The sequence below is a fragment of the Semicossyphus pulcher genome, unplaced genomic scaffold (genome assembly GCF_022749685.1).
Source record: "Semicossyphus pulcher isolate SPU_LCO1_2020_fin unplaced genomic scaffold, fSemPul1.0.p SCAF_3, whole genome shotgun sequence".
NCBI lineage: Eukaryota > Metazoa > Chordata > Actinopteri > Labriformes > Labridae > Semicossyphus > Semicossyphus pulcher.
In genome coordinates this window covers 26,264,278-26,284,908 of record NW_027211704.1, presented here as the reverse complement: position 1 = coordinate 26,284,908, position 20,631 = coordinate 26,264,278, and the positions used below count along the sequence as shown (strand labels likewise).

Below are 20,631 nucleotides of genomic sequence, written 5' to 3'. Positions count from 1 at the left end.
ACCTCCACGCCTACCTTAACGTCTGTCTGCAAGCCTCCAAAAGGCATCCCTAACTCTCTCTTAGTTCACTTCCTGGGTCCTCTCTGCCTCAACTGCAATAACCATCAGATTAGCCATCCTTTCCTGCAACATCGTGGTCCACAGTCTGTTCTTGATGAACTTCAGTGAAGAGAAGCATCTTTCATTGCTGCATGATGTGACTGAAAGTGTGATGGTGGTGGTGTTTCTTCTCTCTGGAGCCTGTGCATCAAGATGTTGTACTCCATTTGAGCCTGGCATGAATTAACATCCCCACTGTAGTATGTACACAGCTGTTGAAGGTGTGGTATCTTCTCTGTCAATGGCTTTGTCAGACTGCTTGAGTGTTTGAAAAGAGGTAGGGTCTCATTGCTGAATCTGTCTGTGGTGCTCTGCATGCAGAGGTCAAGAGTAAAACTTAACCTTAATCTCCTCTATTTGACTTATCTGTATCTGATTTTGCCATTGTCCACAAGTCTCTTTCAAACCTTTCTGCTCCTTCTTTCCTTCCACTGAATATTGATCTTTGAGGCAACCGTCTCTGCTTCATCCCACATGTCCACTAAAACTTCACCTGTTCTCAGGACAGACAGCTCTGTTTTGTCATCCACAAGCTCTGCAGCTCTGCTGATGTCCATATCGTCACTGTGAGAATTCTCATCAAGGCTACCAGATGGAGATAGAACTCAAAATCAATGGCTTTTCTAAGTGCCATTGCAGTTCCTAGTGTGTCCTGGTCAAAGGTATCACTGGTCTGAATCCAGTCTAATGTCTCCACCACAGAATCCATGGTAATGAGAAGGACTCTGCAGTTGTCAATTTGCTGCCCATCTTGTGACACTCAAAGCCTTCGGTGTCTGGGGTGTCTTGGGGTTGTTTTCCTTCAACTCCTTTTGCACATCCATGAACAACCCATGTCTTTTGGTGGAACCTTCTATGAAGGAGTAGACTTGCGCAATAATACCAAAGAAGTTGCCTGAGGCTATGTTCTTACAATACATATCAATCACAATTAGGTTCAATCGATTTGCATAGCAATGCACAAAGTATGCCTTCTCACTGCTCTGTTTTATGATAGCTTGCACATCCCTATATACTCCAGACATAGCAGCACAGCCATCATATCCTTGCCCCCTGATGTTGATGACATCAAGGCCATATTTATCCAGTGTCTACATGCGATTCTTGGCAAGACCAACACCTTTTGCATGCAGTAAGTCCATGAGGCACTCTTGTATCTTGGCTGCTTTGTCAACAAATCGAAGAATGACAGACATCTGATTCTGTTTAGATGCGTTTGGAGTTGTATCAAGGCACACCAAGAAGAATTTTGCCTCTTATACTTCATCAATGATTTTACCTGACTCCCTTTCCAAGACATGCAATCATCTCATTCTGACTCTGTGCAGATAGATAACTGGGGACACCTTTCAGGGTTTTCTTGGCAAACTCAAGGTGTGTATGAAGAACTTCATCATATCTTCCAACCAAATCAGTGATTTCCCTGAACACACCTTTGTTTTTTGAAGTCTCAGATTCATCATTATCACTAAAGGTCTTCGGGCCAGATATCCTTTTCCATGTAATGAATTGTTTACATTCTGACTAGCAACTTGAGAAGCAAGTTAGAGTCAAGATTAGACGTCTGATTCAAACTAACTGCCTGAGCAATGTGTGTCAGTTGTAGAATTTTTGTTTCTGTGTGCAACAGTAGCAGTCTTCCTGCTTCTGCAGCACATAAAATCTAGACAATAGGAGAATCACCAAACTCCTTTTCTCTAGATGTTCAGCGCAGCAGCAGCATGTGAGCTATCACTGAGCTGTTGTGTTGGTTGTGTGGCTGCTCTAACCCCAGGGACACACTGCTTGCTAGAGGCTAGAGCAGCATGTGACAGCTGCCTTTCTGAACTGCTGTGGCTCGCACTGTTGCAAAGTCCTCACAGTGGAGACTATGGAGCTGTGTAGCTGCTCCTGCCAGTCCTACCTCTTTACATTGTTAGCGTTTCATAAAAGCTGCGATCAAATAATTCTTGGACAATCTCCCCTTTGCCCTCTTCCTGTCTGGTACCTGAGGAAAGAAGGATCTGCACACACGCTTTGCAGAGAAACACATATACACACGCAGATACACACACAAGAGGTGTTTTCTGCTACGTCCCTCCTGTTATTGTAAAACCCAATAATATCAAATCTACTACAGACCATTTCCCTCACACTTAATCCTGCAGTCACGCAGATTATCAACTCTTCACCATCAACGGGTGTGTTTCCCACTGCATTCAAGCAAGCTCATGTCACCCACTGCTCAAAAAACCCACCCTCATCCCAAACCAGGTTGAAAACTACAGAAGAGTTTCACTTCTACCCCTCCTGTCAAAAATATTTGAGCACACAGTTTTTCATCAAGTCTCTGACTTCCTGTCCAAGAAGAATCTTTTGGGCCCAAATCAGTCTGGCTTTAAATGGGGCCACTCTACTGAAACTGCACTACTGTCGGTAACAGAATCCCTGTTCCTGGCTAAAGATGCTGGACAGTCCTCAGCTCTATTGCTGCTAGATCTGTCAGCTGCCTTTGACACAGTTAACCACCAAATCCTCCTCGCCACTCTCTCTGAGCTTGGTATCTCAGGATCTGTCCTCCTCTGGTTCATGTCCTACATCTCAGGGAGGTCTTTTAGAGTATCTCGGAAAGGAGAAGTGTCCAAATCCCACAGCTTATCCACAGGGGTGCCTCAAGGGTCAGTGCTCAGTCCCTTTCTCTTTTCAATATATACCACCTCACTTGCTGCAATCAAATTGCCGATATCTCTAAATGGATGAAAGAACACCACCTTCGGCTCGACCTATTAAAATAATGATGAAGCGACAGGAACAGGATCAAATTAGTTATTTGCAACTGATATGTTGGTCGATTGGTGGTGGTTGGTCAGTTGGCCTAATTCTTACTGGTTTACACTACGTGCACATGAAATAGAAGATAAAATTAATATTCTCCCGGTCAGATCTTACATTAAATACTAGTTGAGCCTGGATTTATTTGTCATTTGTCACAATTATATTTGTGTGTTTTGTTTTTATCTACAAGGTGTTTACCACATGGTGCAGAGCTCACCAGGTGGATCCCTACTCAGCAACAGCCCAGAATATCCTGGCATTTCTGCAGACCTAGCTTGAGGCGGGGAAGTCTGCCAAAACCCTACCAGGGATGGTGGCAGCAGTAAAGGCAGTTTGTGTGGGCAAATACACTACCAGTTAAAGTTAAGTTTGGACGCACTTTCCCATTCACTTGTATGAGAAAATGTGTCTAAACTTTTGACTGGTAGTGTACATGCTGAACGAGAATGACAGTTCAATGATCTCCCAGTTTCTAAGAGGTGCCCAGAGGCTAATTAGACCGTCAGTCCCTTTATGGGACTTAGATGTGGTCCTCGGAGCACTTCAGCATCCCCCTTTGAGCCCCTTGGGGTTGCTGAATTAAAATTGATCTTAAAACAGCTTTCTTGTTGGCCATAACCTCCACCACAAGGATAGGTGAGCTCCAGGCACTGTTGACAGCGAGTGCTGCAGGTTCTTACCCGGCCTGGCGGATGCAATTCTTCGCCCCAACCCACTTGGGTTCCATGAGTTCCACCTGTCCCTGCCAGTGGAGCTACGTTCACTCTCCTCTCTTGAAGAAGAGCAGGAGGTCGAGCAGCTCTAGTCTATGTTATGCCCTGTCAAAGCCTTGGTGGAATGCACCAGGCACTCACAGGCCCTCAGAGAGACTGATCAGCTCTTTATTTGCTTCCAGTCTAACTGTGTGGGCAAGCCATTATCGAAGCCTAGGCTGTTCCACTGGGTTGTGGACACAACACAGCAGGCGTATGTGCTTTTTGCCGTGCCTGTCCTGCATGGGGTTCATGCAACCTGCAAGGTTCTATCATCTGAATGTAGCAGCCAGTCCCTCCTATGTGAGTGAGTGCTGGGTGTGACCCGCCAATGAACGGTTAGGCCTTGTGGGCTACGTGTTTTTTACCAGTCAGCTTAGCAACTTGCGTGCTGGCCGGAGTGGCCACTCTTATGTGTTCCTTTATTTGTGTTCCCAGGCTCAGCCTTACGTCTTGCAGTATGACCTCAGCAGCTCTTTTGCCTCTCAGACTTGGCCTTTGCGTCTTTCGGGGTCTTAACCTTGATGGTATGTAAATAATGTACATTCATACATTTTTTCACGAATTGGGCTTGTGGGCAGCAATGTCTCCTCACGGGGTGTGTTCCCCATACATATGGAATATGTAACAGAGTGGAGAGATAGTCTCAATATGATAGAGAATGCTTGAATAAGTTGTAACCTTGGTTCTCTGACTAAAGAGACTATCTCTCCAGCTTAGAGGCCACTCGGAGACAGTTCCGATCAAACTATCACTGATTCCACACCAGCACAGTTTTATAGATTAACCAGGTTCGTCTTAAAGAGGCATCCATGTACCCTGACAGCAGGGGGCTCAGTAGTTTGTGTAAGTGAGTCACCACCATCATTGTTTGCAATTACATAATATCTTACCAGATTGGCAGTGACAGTGCTTTAAAAACATAACATAACATACAACGCACAAGATTTATAGCCACATACTGTGTACGCTAATACTGTGGTAATTCCACTCACTTTGGGTTTGGACTCTGTTCGATAAATAAGCAACAATATTTCAGATCATGTGATCAGTCTTGGAAAAAAAAAGATCTTGTCCAAACAGAATGTAATGAGCCTGGTATCAGCATATGTCCTTCTAATCAGATCACAAGTGAAATGCTCTAAGTATGGCTTCTCACACCTGGACCTTTTACTCTGGGAAGATGAGATTCAAAGGCACATTTTGAGCGTGACAATTTTGTGTGTGGCAACTGGCAGACAGTGTAACTGAACTAAACTCTTTTTCGTCTGAAAACATGTGGCAGTGAGGTTGCAGGAAGCAACGATTCTCCTTGCTTAAATTGTTCTTGAATCCTTAGATATTTCTCTCTACTAGTGCTGATGTAAATGATTTGCATGGAGTTTGTCCCTGCTGATTAAGGCTGTTTGAACTGTTCCTTGTTGGAACCATGCCAATTGAATTTTCTGCCATCTTACACGCTTCTAAGAGTCGGAAATATGGTTCTCATTGGGCCTGAGGCCTTATATCCTTTTTGCCTCCCCCAATCCTTTCACTCTGACAATTAGTGAGCTCGACCATCCCCAATGACACACATAATTAAAGAGTTGGCATTATAATTACAATGTGTTTTATTGTCTGTCCATGGGATTGTGCAGTACATAATGCATGGGGAAATTTATTTGGTGTAAATGGATCACAGGCTTTTAATGTACTTGGTGCTGAATGGGATTTTATGAGGTGAACATCTCAGTATCTACCTTATGAGCTCTTTGACAGTTGCTGTTGTTGCACATACATACAAATATACATACTAGCTGATAGCAGATACTGGAACCCAAAAAAGAAAATTACAGTAAACACAACAGCAAATGCATGGGAAGTAAATAATGCAATTTATTCCCTTCTCCTTATTGCCAGGCAGGCTGCCACAGGACTTCTACCAGCAATAAAAAAGTGATACCCAGATGGTATTCACATTATGCCCACTTGGTTACAAAATGATCAAGGGGACTAAAACTGGCGTACTGGGAAGTCGCTGAATCAGCCAACGAGACTGTTGCACTCTGATGAGCAAATTAAGACAAAATGGATTGCGGACTCTGACAGCGCCATGAACTGTTCTGCACTTGCCACCACTCTCTGCCCCCCTCTCAAAGTATAGGGGGCAGGCTGGTGAAACAGCCATAAGACCTCTTGAGTCCTTATATAAACAAACTTTAAAAGCTCTGGACAACAAGCCATTGCACTCTCATCACTGTAGGGTACTGGAGAAATACAATTTACTGAGCTTTGAGAATTTTAAATGATTTTCAAATTTGTGTCTGGTTTATAAAATTTTAAATGGTGCGACTTTGTGTATATTCGCTCAGTAAATTCTATTAGATTCTCAAGAATATCCTCTACAAATGATTGTACGATACCATTTCGCCGAACTGCTTTTGGGCATTCAGCTTTTTCTGTAAAAGCCACAAATCAGTGGAACACCCTCCCTGATGCTGTGAGGAGCTGCAGCTCTATCAGCATCTTCAAAACCAACTTAAAAAGTCTGTTAAAAGTTGCTCAGCCTTGTACTCATTGACCTTGCTTCCCATCTTATAGTCTTTATGGCTTGATTTTATTTGACAAGCATGCATTTAGGATGTGCTACTCTGTGTGTAGCTTTGCATTTTCGGTGTGTTCTTTCTCATGTGGTGGGTTCTTTCTCGTGTAACTTTGTTGTATACTTTACTCTGTACTGTTTGTTATTGTCCTGTTTTTCCTTTTGTGTTGACCTGCCAAGGGACTACAGATGCGAATTAGCTAAAGCTATAATCTGGCACGGTGCATCAAATGGTGACATTAATGTTTTAAATTGTACATGGTCCCTTTTAAATAAAATACAATATTGGGCTGATGATATTTAAGCGCAAACAAATCCATAAAGTTTTGCAAGACATTACAAATTGTTTTTCGTCTGATTGTGGAGCAAAGCTATCAGCACCTCCACTCTCTTCTGCACAGAGCTGCGCTCTTCTGCTGAGGGGATGAGCTAGTAGGGTTGGTCGGTACCATCTGAGGGGAAAACTGCTCAGTGATTACGAAAATATGTGATAGCTTTGCACCAGTGGTAGCTTTATGTGTTCTGTCATGCATTTTATAATACTACCCGAAAATAAACATTTCTGTAAAATGGCGAATGTGAACATATACGTGTATTCAACCTAGTAGTATTTTGTCATCAGTGATCCCTCAACATTTAAATTTGTCACAATGAAAGCTGAGTTCATTAATTGTTGTTAAAAACATTACTACATTAAAAACTGTGTCATTGGTGGCACTCGCAGTACAGTGCCCATTTTCATCAGAGTGAATCATTAAATTTTTAGAAACATATTTGTCTATTTTGGAAAACTCAATAAAAACCTACAACATATATAACCACATATATTTGTAGATAATTTATTCAGGATTTCAAGAAACTAATTACTTTTTCTATAAATTCCATTTAAGATCAGCACAGCAGATAGTTACCCCACCCCCCAAAAGAGTCGAGAATGATCAATGTCATGGTATTTTCCATATTGTTACTGAAGGATATACTCGTAAAATTACAAGAATAAGTGTATAACAGAAGGTTTCTGAACAAGTTACTATTACTTTATCCCTGTAATTGCTCAATTTTTTAGTGTTTATAGTTTTTATAAGGGTATCAAACACCGGTAGTCCACAACTTCGGCTACTTAGGCACTGGATGGTTAATTAATTTGCTGTTAGTATAAAATCAAAACAATCATAAGCTTTTGTCATAGCTGTTACGTTCCCTGAAGGTGGTTAGGGGATGAGGGGAACAACAACAATAAATTATTTACCAGGAAAGAAAAAGAGAATTCAGAAAATAGGGAAAGGCGAGACTTTTAATGTTAATTAAAAAACAAAATACATTAACAACTCAAAACAAGCTTCTGACACTAACTCATAAGTTCTGAGAATAGTACTTTTAACCTTCTCATAATTGAGGCTGTCCTCCACTGACAGAGAGGAGCAAGCCTCTTGAGCTTTACCGGACAGTCGACATTGAAGTAATATGGACCAGGCGTCTTCCGGCCAGCATAGAGCAGAAGCAATGTGTTCAAACGCGCCAAAATAGGACTTGACTTCAGCTTCTCTAAACATATGAACAAGAGCAATATTTTTACTCACATCAAATGCAGTCACAGAATCTGAACATGAGTGCGGGTAGACAGAAGAAACAGAGCGTGTCTGCCGCTCCAAATGCCTCATCCTAACAGCTGTCTCTGCCTCTACTTCCAACCTTTTCAACTCAAGCTCCTTCTGTAACTGAAATTCTCACTCTCAGTACTCCTTTTCCAACTGGAGACGGGCAAGACGCACCTTTATCTGCGCATCTAATTTGGAACCTGGAGTGGACTCAACAGAAAACGGCTCAAACTGCGGCAATGTAAACGGCTTGTCTTCAACCTCACTATGTGCAATACACGGAGTAGCACTCACCGACCGGTGCTGCTGGGCTGTCTCCCCCACCGGCGAAACTGGATGACCGTCAGCCGAGGGCACGGCTTCCACAGACACTGCCACCAATCCAGGAGACTCCAGCACTGCTGGTGGGAAAATCCCCTTGCTGACAAGGCCCTCTAAAATGACTACTTTTAGTTCCTTCTTAATCAGCTCAAAAATGTGATTCCATAGTACTTAGCAATTTCACACAAATCACTTTTCCTACAGTCATGAAACTGTGCAAGCGGAGGTTTTGCCACAAACTCGTCAATATTAAAGGTTGCCATACTCATCAATGAACACTGCAGCACGGCATGGAGCTAGCACACTATAGCCTACCTGCTAGGCTAGCTTGCCACCAACAATTTAGCATTTGCCAGTTAACAAGGTTATCTCAATGCCAGATGTCATTTACAACAAAAAATCTTAATATACTAGCCTTTATAACAAACATCCTCAGATCCTGCCTATTCGAAACTTTACCTGTGTATCTTCTGGGGTTTGCCAGGCACGAGGCAACTTGAAAAAGGCAAGATATCAGTGGCAGAAACCCTGAAATGCCTACCCCCGCAGGGCATTGTATCCCCACCCAGGATTCACCCCGAAAATTACAAGGGCAAAACAAAACACGAGTGCCCAAAGGAAGGACTGCAACAGCCCAGCTGGACATTCCCCTGTCTAAACTGAGGAAGCTGTTAAGCTTAATAAAGGTTAGCAATGTGCACCTTGGCAAAAAAAACGTACCATGACAACCGGAGAAAACAAAAATGTCTCACAAAACAAATATTTCTCAAATCAACTTTTCTAAAAGAGGAGAATTCGGAAAATAGGGAAAGGCGAGACTTTTAATGTGAATCAAAAAACAAAATACATTCACAACTCAAAACAAGCTTCTGACAGAAAAATAGAAGTTGACCCCTCACTTTAAGTACATGTACAGGGGAATTAATCCAACAATAACCAAAACATAAGGCGCAGAGAAAACGTTCACCTTCCTTCCACTGAAGGAGTACCAAGGTCCTCATTGCAGTCCGACACAAACGACCGAATGATCCATGCAGCTCTCTCCGCAGTCTTATCTCCCCTGCCCTTATACACCAGCATCAGGATTGTTAACCTGTAACAGGTGAGCTTAATTACATGCCACCTGAAGAGCGCGAGAGGGAGAGGGAGTGCAAGTGGTCATCAAATTGTAATGTTTTCTGATGTGTGATACACTGTTCATGAATATATTCTTTTTGCTTATGTCTCTCCATTCTGTAGCAAAGTAATTCAGCTACACCAGATCTAATTATACTCTACTCTTCTCTCTCCTCTATTGTGCAGGATCATCCCACCACCACCGTAACTGAATCAGAAAAAAATCACATTAATATTGCTGGTGAAAAAAGCACCTGCTGCAAAGGTGATATTAATGTATGGCTACATCCACACTAATATGTTTCATTTTAACACACATAACTTAAGCTATGTTTAGGCAGAGTCTGGAAAAAAAAAAAGGATCCTTGAACTCTGAGAAGCAGAGCAAGCCTCCTCAAATCCTCCTTCTTGCATACCCCTCCTTCTTGCCCTCTCCCTCTGCAGCCTACATTTGTGCCTTCTCATGTCCTGATTCTTGCTCTGACTGCACGTCAGTTATATGCACAGTATTTTACAGTCTCATCTTGTATAATATAACATAAACATTAAATGTGATAGTCGTAAAACATTTTATTATAAAATTATATATTGTATTTCTGACTTTAAACATCATCTTACTTATCAGGAACAGCAGTATTCCGTCATATAGCACATGAGGAAATGTGTGTCTGCTGCATCTGTGTCTGTGTCCTTCAAAATGACTGAGTGGTATTATATATGATTGTAGAAGGGTTTGATGTATTACATGTGTATAAAGTTTTGTGAACTGTCTCAGTTTGAAAATGTGTGAATTTAGTAAAAAGTACAGCCTGTACAGTCTAGGATCCCATTATAAAGGTTGAAACAAGTATAAAACTTCAACTGCGATTTCTCAAAAAGTACAAAATGTATCAGATAATAAGAGTAATAAAGTACTAAAAGTGGTGACCTTTTTAAAGTTTGAATGGAGTTTCTAGCTTAAAGTATGAAAGAGAAGTTAGAGTTCAAAGTGGGCATGGTTTGAACTGTCCTCCCATAGACTTGCATTGTAAAAAAAAAAAAGGCTAAGAAGGTGTCAAATTTAGGTGATTTTCAAAACTTTCCCTTCATACAATTCCTTAGGACTTTTCATTCAGAACATCATAGGTCAATAATAAGAGAGAACCATCAGTTTGACGTAGAATGCTTTATTCTGTTCTTGTATAGTTTTAAAAAGTGTGTTTTGGCATGGGGTTATAAACCAACTGATAACTCTCAGAAAGCTACCACCACTGCAGTATCACATATTTTCTAGCACTAGGTGTGCCAAAAATCACTATGAGAATTATTCCCCCCAGATGGTACCGGTGGCCCAAATTTGGGGTCCTTACTCACAGACTATATATAGATGAGGAGCTGGGACGATCTTTTTCCATTTTTTTGTGAAGCTCAGACTCAACAGATTTGATACCAGTTTCAGTGTATATAATAAGGCTTCCTACCTAGAGCAAGCAAGGAGGAACAGCCTGTGGAGATACAATAACGATCTCATACCCGTCTTGCGTTACAGCTCCAGACGGTCTCCAACATTTGGAGAAAGTGCTTCTTTATATGAGCCCAGGACAGCCCTGGACCAAGGTTGGCTTTGGCTCAGAGGAAGAGTGGGTTGTCCTCTGATTGATTGATTGACGGCACGATCCCTGGGCCCTCTATTCCACATTTTGAGGAGTCCTTTGGCAAGACACTAAACCCTATATTGCTCCAGAGGGCTTAGCCATTGGTGTTTGAATGTGTTTGAATGATTAGATTAGTTCCTGATGGGCAGCCTGGCACTTATCACAGCAGCCTCTGCCACCAGCCACTGGTGTGTGAATGTGTGTGTGAAAGGGTGAATGCTGACATGTAAATCATTGTAAATCACTTTGAGTGGTCGGAAGAAAACTGCTGTATAAGTGCAGTCCATTTACCAATTTATTTTTTAGGTCACATGAAATGGAATTGTTGTCAAAGTCACGTGAGTTTGACACCCACTGTAATTACTGCATTACAGTTACCACTAACTCTGCGAAGACAAAAAAACTGTAACTGCCACATTCAATTAGCTCTGGTGTTTTGAAATTGACATTTTTTGCAATGACACTTATTTCCATAGAAAGGGGCCAATTTTGCCGTGAATGTATGCATCATGGCTGATTTAAATTTGTACTTCGTACTTTGTGAATAGAAGGTTTCTTATGCCATTTGCAAGTTTAGCGGCCGCAATACCTGTGCAATACTTGCCCCTGAATGTGCAAATATGTTGATGTTGTGTAAATTAGGTAGGTTGTTTCTCAGGGGTCCAAAACAATTTGGAAACGAGCCCAGTTAATGTAGATGCAGGATCGAGGGACAGCAGAGGGTTTTTCTGTAGAAATTGTTTTTTGTCTTTGCAAATGTTAGGTTTTTTGCATTCCTAAGCAAGTGATGAGCTTTACCTCTGTCTTGAGTGAAAACACTTGTCAACTAGACAATTTCAGTCTATCTCTTCTCTCTTTTCTTTTGAAGTCTGCCACTTGTTCTACAGCCAGAAGTGCTGAAATGTGTCATCCCCAGCAACTATCAACCAATATCTGTAGCACTAGCCACTGCTACAGATTGAGGGACAATGTGAAACAGATTTTCTAATGCAGAGAATTAAATACACAGAGCCCATGAAAAAAGAATCAATACCACAAACACACAGCTTATGCAAATGCTGGCGAAATGTGTTTGTAAATCGATAAGCCATATTTGTGTACCAAGGGACTATAGGACAAGAGTGACCATTTTACCCAGAAATTGGCTTTACTAAGTTTGTTTTTATCTGCAGTTGCTACCCCAAAAATTCTGAGAATTTTTTTTTCATGAAAAAAAAAAAATTTAAACATTTGATTTTTGCTGATTGTGACATGAACCGACTCCAAACTGTGGAGGGTGTTTCTTGCTGTCCACACATAAGGCACCAGATGTTAGAGATATAGTTTTTGTTCTTGTCCTCTGTTGGGAAAACAGTCAAAGTGTTACGAGGACAAAGGTTGAGCATTATTAAAAGACTGCAGCACGCACGATTAAAATGGATATTTATTGAGTAATAGTATTTATGTTACTGTGTTAACTTAGTATATTGCAAGATTTGACATTTGTTTTTGGATATTACCAGTTTTTTCCAATTGTGATTAATTATATCTAAACAGATCTCCCCATTGTTTAGCTTTGTCCAAGTCACCTTGCAATTGTTTCTGCCATAAGCAGCACAAGTATTGCTAGAAAATGGTAATGTTTGAGCGACTCATCTCTTCAAGAGAATGGCTCTCTATGACACTCTTACATTCTCTTTAAAAGGGAAAAGGAAGATGAATTTTGCCCATAAAGGCTGTATCACAAGTCCTTTTTTATCCCAAAGGGCTCTGGGGATTGTTATCTGTGGAAGTGTGTCCTGCCTCCGCCCTGTTCAATCAAGTTTCCACTTAGCTGTGACTGGGAGTAATTGTTCCCAAGTGGGCCACATACTGACCTGTTAATGTCTGCATTGACCCTGTAACCTTGTTTGCACCTCTCGGGGAGGAGTTTAAATCATGTGGATCTTCTATGTGTCTCAATGCTACCGGGTCAAGTAGGCGACAGCCCTAAAAGACCACTCTCTTGTAATTGTCCCCAGCAGCAAGGGTCAGTCATGGGTGTTCCCAAAGACTGTCTATTATTAGATGAGATACTGGGAGTAGGTTGACTTAGTGGTTCAAGCCATTGATCTGTTTCTGCACCAATTTGCCTCAGACAATCAAAGTCCCTGCAATACCTGATCACTAACTTGACTTAAGGCATTGTAAGTTAGGTAACAACGCAGCTCTATCTCACTTTCTTTAAGGATGTCGGGCCTGCTTTTTTGTGAATTGAATCTCTTCTTACTGGTAATGGAAAGCACCTTGTCAGTCTTCCAACCACTCAAAGCGCTATCAATGATGGCAACATTAAAACCTGTTTCCACATACATTCAAATTCTTATGGCGGAGTCTACCATACAAGGTGCCAACCTGCCCGTCAGGTTCCAATATAACTAATCCACATAAACATTTACAAACCCATGGCTATTCCTTTTGGTGCAAGCATCTTGCCCAAGGAAACTTTATCATGAAGACTGCAAAAGCAGGGGATCATACCGCCAACCTTCTGTTAAGTAGACAATCTACCTCTGTGTAGTTAAATTTCCTTTCTCCTTTTCTCTCTCATATTAGCTTCTTTTTGAAAATTTGAATCAGTTACACAAGTACTCCTTTATAATTTATGGTGTAACAAAAAAAAAAAAACAGATTTAAGAAAGTATGCATCCATTCTCAGCATTTATGTGCTTGCAATGACAGGCTACCTACCTGGGATATGACAGCTGATTCAATCTTCAATCAGTGCTTAAATCTGACAAGGCATTGGAAACACTAAGTGATGTTATGAGATGCTCTGAGAGAAAAATGATGCAGCCAAATGTCCTTTGGATTACAAAAGATTGTAATGTTTAAAAGAATGTATGAAAAGAGCATATATAATTAGTTTTTTAATTCACGTATGCATATGAGAAGGGCAAAGAGGTGTTGAAGGGTCTGTATCCGAGTCATTGAGTACTTTTTTGTCAGGTGGAATAGAGCATAAGGAGAAATAAGATTTACGATTAAGTTCAGTAGAGGAATTCAAATGGTCATATAGTGAGAATGCTTACAATTAGAGACTATATAAACAATGGGCGTAGTCACTGTGACGTCACCCATTGGTTTCTTGACTGTAAATGCTAGCCGAAATATGGCCCCCGCCATGTTGGTTTTCTAGAGCCAAGTGACCATATGAGTTATCAAAGCTGTCTGTGAAACAGTCCGTGTCTGTGGGTGATCCATTAACTCATGAATGAGCTAGTTTAACTTTGTGTTTCCCACAGAGGAGATTATTTTTGTGGTAGTGACTAACTGCAGTTGTTTATTTATCAGGTGAAAGAAGTTGCGGACTCGCCGCATGCTCGCCCAGAAAGTGGGTGGGTGAACGACATGTACCGAGAAATAACCGCTGTTCTCATCACATTGGTCTGCCATAATCTATCCAGGGAAAAGCCAACAACTCCTGGCTCCTATGCACTGGCTGACAAATAAATACATGTATGATAAACACTGAACAGGCTAACAAGCTAGATATGACGAGCATAGTATACCTGCTATTTACTGCCAAAAATATATCAATACAATAATATTAGAATTAACTCACAGAAAAGCTGGAGCGCAGACTTCTTGCATGCGGCCAGATGGTTCCATAAGAGAGCCAAATTATTTGTTTGATTATTGCATCAAAAATCCCTAAAAGGCTCCAATAACACAAACACGGCGACGTAAATTTTCATGACTGTTTCCGTGTGTCTGCCAGCAGTATCCACCTGTCACTCAGGTAACCATGCATGTGGTCATGTAATATTATAAATGTTTTTTTGTTTTTTTTACTGAGATGGAGACAACCACAGGTGGTTTATAGGTCCCTGCAACAGTGAAGGCATTTCCCAGGTGTCACACCTTCATGTAGCTTATTAATGTTACTATCAGTAATACTTAGTTTTTTTTCTCACATAATATATTTTTTCTTCTAGTGAGCTTTAAATAGAAACAATTAATGCAGCACATTATGTTGGTTTTGCAAAAGTGTTTCGGGAAGTTAATGAAGAGTAACTTTGTGAAATATTTGCCCTTAAGTTGAGGAATGAACCATGGGCACTCCTATGCTTGTTTGTAACTTTGTTTGTCGATAATAGCTGCTTATCATATTCAGAGATAATCAAGAAACTTGATATGCATGTAGGCCACGAGATACTGACAGGAATTAATATGTCATATGAAATACGTGTTGCTGACAATGATTACTCTTACTTTTGCCAGTGGTTATATCATTATTGTAGATGTGGGCTCAATGGAGCAGGGTCTGGGATTTCCCCACCTTTTCACTTCCTGTTTGTAATAGTTGTATCTCTCTCTGTTAGTGTCAGCTGTGAAACCTCCATGGCCCTGCCCTCAAGACTGTGAGCTGAATTCTGATTTGCAGAATGGTGGGGGACTCTGTCCTGCAACAGTGATCCTGGTAAGTGGCAATCCTCCCATTATTTCATCTCCCATTTGATACAGTAATGCGTGTGCTGTCTGTCTGTGAAGTAATTAAAGAATTATTAAGTCTGACTCAAAGGCTTATTTGTTTTAGGCCGTAATAAGCTTGATGCAGATGACAACATACATATTTTTTAGCAGTGTTATTGTTTAGCTGTTAAGCCCATTGAGCATAGATGTAAAGAATAAAGACAAAATTAGTAGAAAATAGGGTTGAATGTTTCAGGCGATCTAACTTTTTTCAAAATAATATTGCAATTATTTTGTATGAATTTAACTCTTGGACTACACTTGTACACTATAATTTTGAATAATTTCACTGCTTCACTTGACGCCAGACAGCACTTTCCTTTGGCAAGCTTTAATTTGTACAAAGGCACTGTATTACTATGTATGCAGTGCAATATATTACACCGTATGTCAGCTGTTTGGGTAAGAAAGTGCCACGGCCAGCACAGACTTAAATTAAACTTAACTTTCCTGAAGATATCAGAGCGGGTGCATGCTTGTTTATTCCTGACTGTTTAAACAATGTCACCATTTCCAGTAGATTATGTCAAATAAGACTGCTGGACGATGCAGCTTATTTATTCACAAACGAGCTGTTTATTAGCTTTAATACAACATCGGAACGTGCTGTGCAGGGAGAGAGCTCTACCACACTTGCTTACACCACAGCCTAGATGTGTATTCCAGTTACATTCTAGTCACATGGTTTGTCAGTCTACCAGTATAATCCAATACCTTGACATCCCTCAAATTATCATCCTCTCAGGATTACACAAATTGTGTATGACAAATAATAAGTTGTTTCTTTTAACTTGTAACATACGTCACAATGTCTTACCTTAGCACTTCACGTTAAGATGTCTTACACGTTTAACTAAACAATAGCTTAACTCTCCGTCTTCTTATTAACAGCTTTTTCTCTTTACTGGATGAACTATGTCTTCTAACTTTCTGTTCTATTCAGACACACTGTACAGAAAATTACATTTTGTGTTTCAGTTCCATGTGGCTCTGAGCTCACTGTCACAGTCCAAAGTGTTCCCTTTTGCTGCTTCTGGTGGCACAAGCTATAGATGTTGCCTGTTTCTTCTCACCTCTCATCCTCTAGGTGAGTTCACCTGGCATGCAGCTGCGTGCAACTATCCTGGATAACAGGTGCCGGACCTTTCCCTGTCTTGTCCTCATCCAACTTTCACAGAACTGGATCTCCTGGACCTAAAACTGTCTTCTTCTTTAACTTTCTGTTAAAGGCCTGTTGCTTGCTTTGCCACTGCGTCTCTGCGCTTGATGAGAGCTTTATCAGGCCACTTAGAGACCAGATTCTTCTTGAGTGAAGGGAGTGTGGTTCTGATCTTCCTCCCCATTAGTAGTTCTGCTGGACTCACACCAGTAGAAGCTGCTGGCGTTGCTTTGTAGCACATCAAGGCTAACAATGGATCGTCTTGTTTCAGGATGCGTTTTGCTATTTGGACAGCGTGCTTGGCATGTCCATTTCCTTGGGGGTTGTGTGGACTGGATGTGACATGCACAATGTCATGCTGTCTACAAAAGTCTTTACAAGTCTCACTTGAGGACCATTATGACTGACTATCTGTTCAGGAATGCCAAATCTTGCAATGTAGCTTTCACTAGCTTAACAACTCGGTCTGTTGTTGTAGTTTGCAAGTGTAATATTTCAATGTAACGTGAGTAATAGTCTGATATCACAATGTAGTGCTGCCCTTTATACTAGCATAAGTCTGTGTGTTAGTTGTAGTGGCTCTTTTTGTTATGTACGTCTGTTTCTGTGACAGAATTGGCAAGCGTTTAATATCAGCTGAAATTCTTACCTCTCCTGTGCCCTTTCTCTGCATTTTGAGAGTATTTGATTGTCCTGTCTCATAAACTGTGGAATTACAATACGACAGCCTAGTGTGATTAGACCCTTACATGTTGATGATGAATCTTTCACCGTGTAATAGTCCCTTGCACTGTTTGTGATGCCACTTCCTTGTTTAGGCCATCCATCTTTGATCATCTTCTGTACACTTCGTTGTTGCTCATCTCTCTGTGAGAAACATTTTCTCTCCCAATGACACTTCTTCCCATATTTCCTACACTGAGACTCTAATAGTGGCTTGGGCCTTGTGCTTCTCTTTACCGCATCGACAGCACCTGGAGTCCCCAGAGTAGGCTTGCTTTGGTCCATAGTTTCTCTCTTAAGCTGTCTCCCACCTCTCTTCCATGGTCGCCGATGTGTCACCTCCTCCACGTTGAGCGCTGTCTGTTGCTCCTGCTGACTTATCTGCTGTGCGAGATCTTCGACTTGTCTTACCGCCTGAACTGCTGTTTCCAAGGTGAGGTCAGACATTAGCTATAGCCGCCAAGATAGCTCTTTATCGCAGATGCCGACTACCAGTCTGTCTCTTATATCTTCACCTTTTAGTCTCCCCAAAGTCTAAGTTCTCACTCAGTTCATAGAGAGCTCTGATGAATGACTCGGCTATCTCTCCTGGCTCTTGTACTCGCTGGTGAAAGCATGCTCTCTTGTGTATCGTGTTTTACTTTGGAATGAAATATCCATCAAACTTAGCCAGCACATTCTCATAGTCATGCTCTTTCTCCCCTTCTCCGAAGGTAAAAGACTTATATATATATATATATTCTAATTCGAAGCCCATGGCCACAGTCATTTAACATTACATGAATGTTAAGACTCTAAGTCAGACTCTATGTGTTACATTAACGCTCACTAGACTTTTATACTGTCTGTTCACATTGCAGTATTTTTATTTTATACTGTGACCTTTTTGTACTAACCGATATCCTGCAGATACCTGCACAGTTTTTAATTACACCTGTTGTACATATTTTGTATTATACTTGTATACTATGATTTTTATATTTTTATTATTATTGCCTATTTTTTATCTTATTCTATTGAAGTTCCCTGACAGTAGCAGTACTACTGTTTAATAGCTTTTACTTATTTTTATTCTAGTTCTGTGTTAACTGTTCTGCACCAAAACAAATTCCTTGTATAAACCTGTGTAAACCTACTTGGCAATAAACCCTGATTCTGATTCTGATGGCGTAGATTAGGATGCTATCCTGGACCTTGCCGTCTTTATTTCCCAACTTAGCAACCAACCTGTACCGTGTGAATCTCTGTCGCCAGCCAAGCCAGTCTCCGGGCCACTCAAGGTTGAAGTTTTCCGGCGGGCTAATCTTCGCCATTGCGTCTGCCACTCTCTCAGGACTCTTCTGACACCATGTCAAATAAGACTGCAATACAGCTTATTTGTACTCAAACAAGGTGTTTATTACCTTTTATACAACATCAGAACGTGCTATACAGGGAGAGAGCTGAACCACACTTGCTTACTCACATAGAGTACGTCACAGCCTAGCTGTCTATTCTAGCCCTCTGATTAGTCACATGGTATGTCAATCTACCAGTATATCCCATAGACTGTATACAAAGACAGACGACATGACAGCTCCCTAAAAGTGAAGCCAAAACATTTTGAGCGCCCCCTGCTGACTGGCTGCGGTATAGATCATAAAGCCTGCCTCCTCCATGTTAACAGGTGGGACATGGGTAAAATTATAAAATCAAAATACACGGCAAATAGATGTTTCTCAAACATGGTTTCTGTCATTATAGTTAGTTATTATCATGCTGATTTATGTCCAAGTGTTCATTTTTCTGACAAGTTTATTTTTAATGAGTTATTTGATGCTGTAAAAATGATGATTGACAGCTCTGTGGACAAATAGAATCTGAATCTGTTCTGCTGTTAATTATGCTGGCGTGCAGGATTCTTACTGTTTTTTCGGTAAGTTAAGTGTGTGTTTTGGTGAAGCGGAAGTGGCTACGGCTGCTTCACCCGCCGATATCTACTGCGCAGTCTCTGGCTCCAAATTATATCACCATCGCAAAATGGCAGCGCTTATCGCGGGGTCAATTTTGGCATCACTTTCGTACAATGGGAGCAGTCATTGGTATAACCCAATATCTTAACAGATTACACCTAGTTATTTTCAATGATAATGGCCTCAAACAGCTGTGGCTAGCTGCACTGAATGTAAACACCAATACTCCATGCATGATACTGAGTACTGCATGCAGAAATACAGAGCTGTTGTCCTGTTCAATGCACAGTCCCAGCGGAAAGGATAAAAATATTCAAAACTATAGCATACACTTAAACTGAAATATTATTTATTTGTATGATTTTTATATGTATCTTTTAAAGTGGATAAAGTATGTATTTCCCATGACCAGGTGTACAGCAGCATCGGTTAGCTTCCGTGTTGGTACTTCGGTACGCTTCTCCAAACAAGTGCCATGCTGACTGTCATCTACTGTACATAGTAAACTGACTATTGATAAGAACCTCATACAACCCTACTTAAAAAAACAGGCTATCCCTTAGATGTGTGTCTGACTGTAGAACTGGATAACAGAAAGATTGCCTTTTTCTGTTGCTGTCACTGATGGTTGAGATGACATTTATTTAAATTTGTCCATTTGTCAATCTCATTTTGGTACAATAATTGTTACAACTTTAATACTGATAATTTAACTTTAAAAAAGGGGTTTCACTCCTAAAAAAAATGATAAACTAACATCTGATATATATCCATCCCATCCATCCACTATCTATACCGCTTATCCTGTTCAGGGTTGCAGGGGCCTGGAGCCTATCCCAGCTGTCATTGGGTGAAAGGCGGGGTACACCCTGGACTGGTCGCCAGTCAATCACAGGCTTGACACATAGAGACAGGACACAACCTTTCGCACTCACACCTATGGGCAATCTTAAAGTCACCAATTAACCTGACGAGCATGTCTTTGGACTGTGGGAGGAAGCCAGAGACCCCGGAGAGAACCCACGCATGCACGGGGAGAACATGCAAACTCCGCACAGAAAGGCCAACTTTGCCAGTGACCTTCTTGCTGTGAGGCAACAGTGCTTACCACTGTACCATCATGGAGCCCCCTGATATGATTATTTAAAAATTATAAATAAGGGAAATTAAAATAACAAAATTAAAGAAGATAATATTTGTAGGACAAGAAACAATATTCTTTGATACATACTGCCTGATGTTTGGTTATGTTTTAAAAGTGACCCTGAAAATAATGCTGTTATTGTGACATTTATCCTATAGTGTATGTGTGGGTCTGTCTGTGAGTATGATAGGCAGGCTGGGGGTTTGTATAATGTGTTAGACAAGGAGAAAATTGCAGGGTGAAG

At 41.0% G+C, this 20,631-nt stretch overlaps 1 protein-coding gene across 1 annotated transcript in view; it reads left to right on the top strand.

Annotated features, from left to right (window-relative positions):
• The first annotated feature begins 15,316 nt into the window (after positions 1 to 15,316).
• Positions 15,317 to 20,631, top strand: part of foxp1b (forkhead box P1b) — a 136,618-nt gene continuing 131,303 nt past the window's right edge. The window contains exon 1 of the mRNA XM_069677728.1: positions 15,317 to 15,356. The gene's annotated coding sequence lies outside the window, so the exon portion shown is untranslated. The remainder of the gene's footprint in view (positions 15,357 to 20,631) is intronic.